General features: G+C 50.0%; 1 long non-coding RNA gene across 1 annotated transcript; it reads right to left on the bottom strand.

Moving 5' to 3' along the window:
• Positions 1 to 1,199: 1,199 nt before the first annotated feature.
• Positions 1,200 to 4,724, bottom strand: LOC116835869 (uncharacterized). Its single transcript, XR_004376321.2, has 3 exons — positions 4,228 to 4,724; positions 2,370 to 2,549; positions 1,200 to 1,322 (listed from the first exon to the last, which is right to left on the bottom strand). It is a non-coding gene; the product is annotated as an uncharacterized LOC116835869 (long non-coding RNA).
• Positions 4,725 to 5,451: the final 727 nt, after the last annotated feature.

A 5,451-nucleotide genomic window follows, 5' to 3' on the forward strand; every position in this document is an offset into this window, starting at 1 on the left:
ATGTTTAAATTGGATATCGGTTTTTTGAATAAGGTTGAGTATATCATATAATTTCCTTTTAAGCAAGACCAGGCACTTAATGGCAGTGATCATGCATCTTCTGTAAGAGCGTGTTGGATCTTTTCTGCCCTAGTGTAAGGCAAGGGGATAGGAAGGCTCTGTGCCAAGGAGTACTGTCCTCTCTCAGGGAAAGACGGGAGGGGAAAGAAGGAGGGGGGAAAGGTAAATCGTGGCCGGGGTGTGTTTTGTGTTTCAGGGAATTGAAGCAGGAAACTCCTAGTAGCCCCAGGGCAGGAAAATCTGGGAGGAAGTTAAAGAGCATGGAAGGAAGTGGGTTATTTCCCCTTTGTTGAGGCTCAGGGCATCTGAGTCTTGGGGTCCCCCAGGGAAGGTTGGGGAGAGCCCAGAGAGTGTTATCAGGTACTCAGAATCCTGATTGGTGGCAGCGAGATAAGATCCAAGCTGGTAATTAAGCTTGGAGGTTCATGCTAAGCACCCAGATTTTGGACGCTAAGGTCCAGATTTGGGACAGAGGCTTATTACACAGACAACCTAGTGGGTGACTAAAACAGAGTATGGAGTTCCAGACCTCCGTACTGGCCTCTCCCATGCCGGATGACAAGGTTACAGCCCCATCCCCTTCCGCATCATAGAAGGATTTCAGGGCTCACTAGGAGCTACTGAAGTGAGTAGCGTTGAGCCGCAAACTCCAAGCTGAGGAGACGGAGGGACTCTCAATGTCCTCTCGCCTTCGGCACCAAGCAGAGTGGCCCTGCTGCTGCATGAAGGGGTGGCTACTCTGGCAAACGTCAGCCTCCCTTGTGCCAATATCAAAGAAGGCAAAGTGCAAATATTTTGTGCCCAGGAAAGGGCACAAGTATCTCTATATCCACTCGGCCCCCAACTCCCTAGTGGTGGAGTCTGTAAATCATAGGGAGAGACAGGGTCAACCAGGACCCGCACCCAAGAATAAGGCCTCTATAAGGCTGGACTCATTTTGTAGGAAACTTTATTCATCGTCCAGTTTCCAGCTCCGGGTGGCCAGCCACCAAGCCCTCCTTAGCTGTTATGAGTTTAAACTTGGGGCGGATCACTGCTGAAATTTGAACCCAGAACGTGAAAGGAAGGAGTTTAAGGCACTTGTTGAGGAGGGTACCGCTGCTGCAAAGGCTGCTCTGCCGACAGCATCTGATGCAGCTGACATAGCTACTCGGTCCATGGTCTCGGCGGTGTCCATGTGCAGGGCTTTGTGGCTACTGCTATCCAGACTCTCCATGGAAGCACAGTCTGTGATGCAGGATCTTCCCTTTGATGGCAAGGACCTGTTTGCAGAACAAACGGACATGAAACTTCCTGGCATGAAGGACTCACGTACACCCTACAAACTGTCAGGCTTTATGGCCCGCCCAAGGAAAAGCCTAAGCCGCAGGCTCCTGCCCCAGCTCCCCAGCCAAAATATGAGCCTGCCTATAAGAGGTCCAAGACCCAAAAGAGGCGACCTCAAAGGACAGTCTCGCTCTGCCCTGCTACTTGAGCCCACAAGGGGCAAGCAGCAGGGCCAGAGGCATTTTTTGACTGGTTGCAGGAGGGTACCCGGGTGCCCCCCCAAGAGGCACCTACCAATAAAGTTTGCCTTCAGCAACTGCTTTTGTGCGCACCTAACAGAATGGTCCTGAATAACATTGGACTGTTGGGCGCTCAACACACTACAATTTGTCTCACCCCCCCACCCTCCCATCTCCCCTCCCTCAGATGGCAGGGGAGACCTGTCACATTTACTCCTGCTAGAGCAGGAAGTGGGTCAGCTCCTCAGCTTGGGAGCTATGGAGAAAGTTCCAAGGGAGTTCTGGGGAAAGGGTTTTACTCCAGTTATTTCCTTATCCTGAAGGCAAATGTGGGGGCTCAGGCCTATCCTGGATTTACGAGACCTCAGTCAGTTCATGCTCCAGGGGATTCCTTTCCAGGACCCAACTCCATTACTAAACCTCATGTCCAATGTGTCGGACTTGAGTCTGTGAGTTCCCTGTATGGACCCCCAGCCCAAGGGATGTGGTCGGCCTTGGAGTTGCCCGTTCACATAAATGTCAGGGAGCTCAGAGCAATATGCTTAGCCTGTGTGGCGTTCAGCTCACAACTGCATGGCAAAGTGGTCAGAGCACTCATGGACCACGATGTTTTACATCAACAGGCAAGGTGGGATGAGGTCCTCACCGCTCTGCCAGGAAGCCCTCGGCCTCTGGGAGTTCTGTATAGCCCACGCCAGCTTCCTGAAGGCTTTCCACCTGCCAAGCGTCAACACACAGGCTGATCGATTGAGCAGGGTTTTCTCTTCCCAACACAAGTGGTCTCTCCACTCGGAGGTCACTCACCAGCTCTTCTGAGCATGGGGCACTCCCCAAGTAGACTTGTTTGCGACCTGACAGAACTGGCATTGCCACCAATTCTGTTTGAGAGGATGGGTGGGGAGGAATGCGATCTCAGATGCTTTCGTGTCATGGTCAGGTCAACTCCTCTATGTCTTTCCCCCATTCCCCCTCATTGGCAAGGTCCTAGAGAAAGTGAAAATGGACAGGAACGTGTCCTCCTGATTGCCCCAGCTTGGTCCTGGCAACATTGGTATGGGACCCTCCTGGGCTTGCTGGTGGCCCCTCTGTGGCCGTTGCCGCTCCGCCTGGAACCTACTCTCCCAGGATCGGGCCACCTCCTCCACACCAACCTGGCCACCATCCATTTGACAGCATGGCTACTCAATGGCTAGATGCAGAAGGGAGAAAGTGTTTGGAAGGGGTCAGGCATGTCCTCTTAGAAAGTAGGAAGGCATCCATGTGTCAAGCCTACCTGGCAAAGTAGTCCAGGTTCTCCAGGTGGGCGGGCGAGTGGGGTACTTCCCCAATGTCTGCCCTGCTCTGACTTATCCTTGAGTATCTCCTTTACCTTAGAACTCAGGGCCTGGCACCTTCCTCCATCAGGGTGCACCTGGCGGCTATATTGGCATTCCATCCGCCGGGCCAGGGCTGCTTGGTTTTCTCCCATACCATGACCACGCATTTCCTCAAGGGGCTAGACCGGTCCTTTCCCTATGTTATAACCCCTATTCCTCAGCGGGATCTAAATTTTGTATTATCCCACCTCACAGGGCCCCTGTTCAAGCCCCCAGCCACATGCTCATGGTCTGACCTTTCATAGAAGGTAGCCTTCCTCATGGCTGTCATGTCAGCGCAACGGGTTTCGGAGCTCAGGACCCTGACCTGCGATGTCTCCCCTCCCCCCCACGGTCTTTCACAAGGACAAGGTGCAGCTCCGCCCACACACTGCATTCCTCCCTCAGGTGGTCTCTGCTTTTCACATGGATCAGGACATTTTCCTGCCTGTCCTCTGCCCCAAACCTCATGCCTCTAACGAGGAATGCTGCCTCCATAAGCTCAGTGTGCATAGGGCACTGGCTTTTTATCTGGATCAGACTAAGCCATTCCACAGGTCCACAACTATTTTGTTGCTTCAGCCAAGCACATGAAGGGCCAACCAATCTCCACCCAGAGGCTTTCCCGGTGGATCACATTGTGCATCCACACATGCTATGACCCAGGTGGTGCGGGAACTGCTGCTATCATGAGGGCTCACTCAACAAGGGCTCGGGCCACAAAGGCAGCCAATGAGGCCTATGTCCCTATCCAGGACATCTATAGAGCCGCTACCTGGTCCTCAGTGCACATGTTCACCTCGCACTATGCGATTGTCTCCCAGGCCAGGGATGATGCTGGTTGTGGTAGAGCTGTGCTTCAACCAGGGAATCTGTGAACTCCTACCCACCTCCATCAGGCATAGCACGCAATCACCTACTGTGGAATACACATGAGCAAACACTCAAAGAAGAAAGGACAGTTACCTGTTCTGTAACAGTTGTTCTTCGAGATGTGTTGCTTATGTCTATTCCACATCCTGCCCTCCTTCCCCTCTGTCGGAGTTAGTCCGGCAAGAAGGAATCGAGGGTAGAGGGGAGCGCGCAGCTCCCCTTATAGCATGCTATAGAGGTGCCACTCCAGGGGTTGCAGCAATGATCCTGCTATAGGTACTGCTAAGGGAAAAACTTCCAGTACCAGTGCATGTGGCGAGCATGCACACCTACTGTGGAATAGACATGAGCAACACATCTCGAAGAATGCCAGTTATGGAACAGATAACTGTCCTTTTCTATTTACAAAGTGGTGAACCAATTAATAAACTTACATTGCTGGTCCTGAGCAGTGCAAGATGGTATATTCCTGAGGTACAAAGCTGGGAGTTGGGGGGATTTGGTTGGTGCCTTTCTCTATGTGATTCATGAGTGGCTCTGGGAGCATTCATGCAATCTAGCTGGGTGTGCGGCTCCACATGCTGTTGTGCTGAGTGATCACAGCTCCTGGAGAGGTTTCCTGCTTGTCTGTATGAAAACACTGTGAGAGACAGCCCAGGCTGAAGAGTTAAGGGGAAACAGCGGCCCCACAGTCCCAAACTGCATGCCGGGGATCCCCTCACACTAGGTTTAAGTCATAATCTGCTTCAGTAAACTTTTCATGAAGATTCTGTAGTACAACAGCTCTGCTTGATTGGGACAGCCTGCTAGGATGGTGGTTTGTCCAGATGAAGAAAAGATACCACTGACTCGGTAAATTTTTTTAAAGATTAAAATACTTTAACAAAAATGCAGTAAGATGCCGTACTTCTCTTTTGCAGTAACATAATGGAAAATAAATGTTAAACACTGATACTATCCTCTCATGCTTCATATAATTTTCCTAGTTTATAAGGGACTGTGGCCAGGCTGATGAAATCAAACTATTAATGGCAAATTACCTGTCATGTTGATTTGCCTATGCTCTTCATTAGCCTTACCAAGAATACTAAGCTAGACTAGTCATATTCTATATATATATAAACAAACATAAACATAAAAATAATGGCTTATTGTCATGTAGGCAGAGTGAAATAATTTGCAATGCCCGAGCTCTAATATTCAGGCAAAGCATGGAGTGCATTCTGCTGGGCGGTTATTTGTATTAGTGTAGCAACTGAACCCCAGTTATGAAGCAGGACCCATTGTACTAGGTGCTGTCTGGAGACAGTCTCCACCCTAAAGACTTTGCATTCTAAATTCTTGGGATTTTTGTTTGCTAGGTATTTTGGTTAGTGATTGGTCCTCGTCTTTGCCTATTGCACAAACATCCCCTAATTTCTGTTTACAGAAGAATGATGCTGTTTGCTCCAGGCTGCCTGCCAGGAGCAGAGACCTCACCTCTCAGGACAGGTGCTTAAGTATTCCACATGAGAATGTAGCCCCCTTTTCAGACATACAAGTTGTCTAATAAGCACAAGATTGCAGTTTCTCATAGCTCAACTGAACTATTGTTAACCAGTGATAGTTTAATCCCATTACTTACTGGGTTCAGAATTCCTTTTTGGAGCTTTAAAAAT

This window comes from Chelonoidis abingdonii, chromosome 2 (genome assembly GCF_003597395.2).
Source record: "Chelonoidis abingdonii isolate Lonesome George chromosome 2, CheloAbing_2.0, whole genome shotgun sequence".
Classification (NCBI taxonomy): Eukaryota; Metazoa; Chordata; order Testudines; family Testudinidae; genus Chelonoidis; species Chelonoidis abingdonii.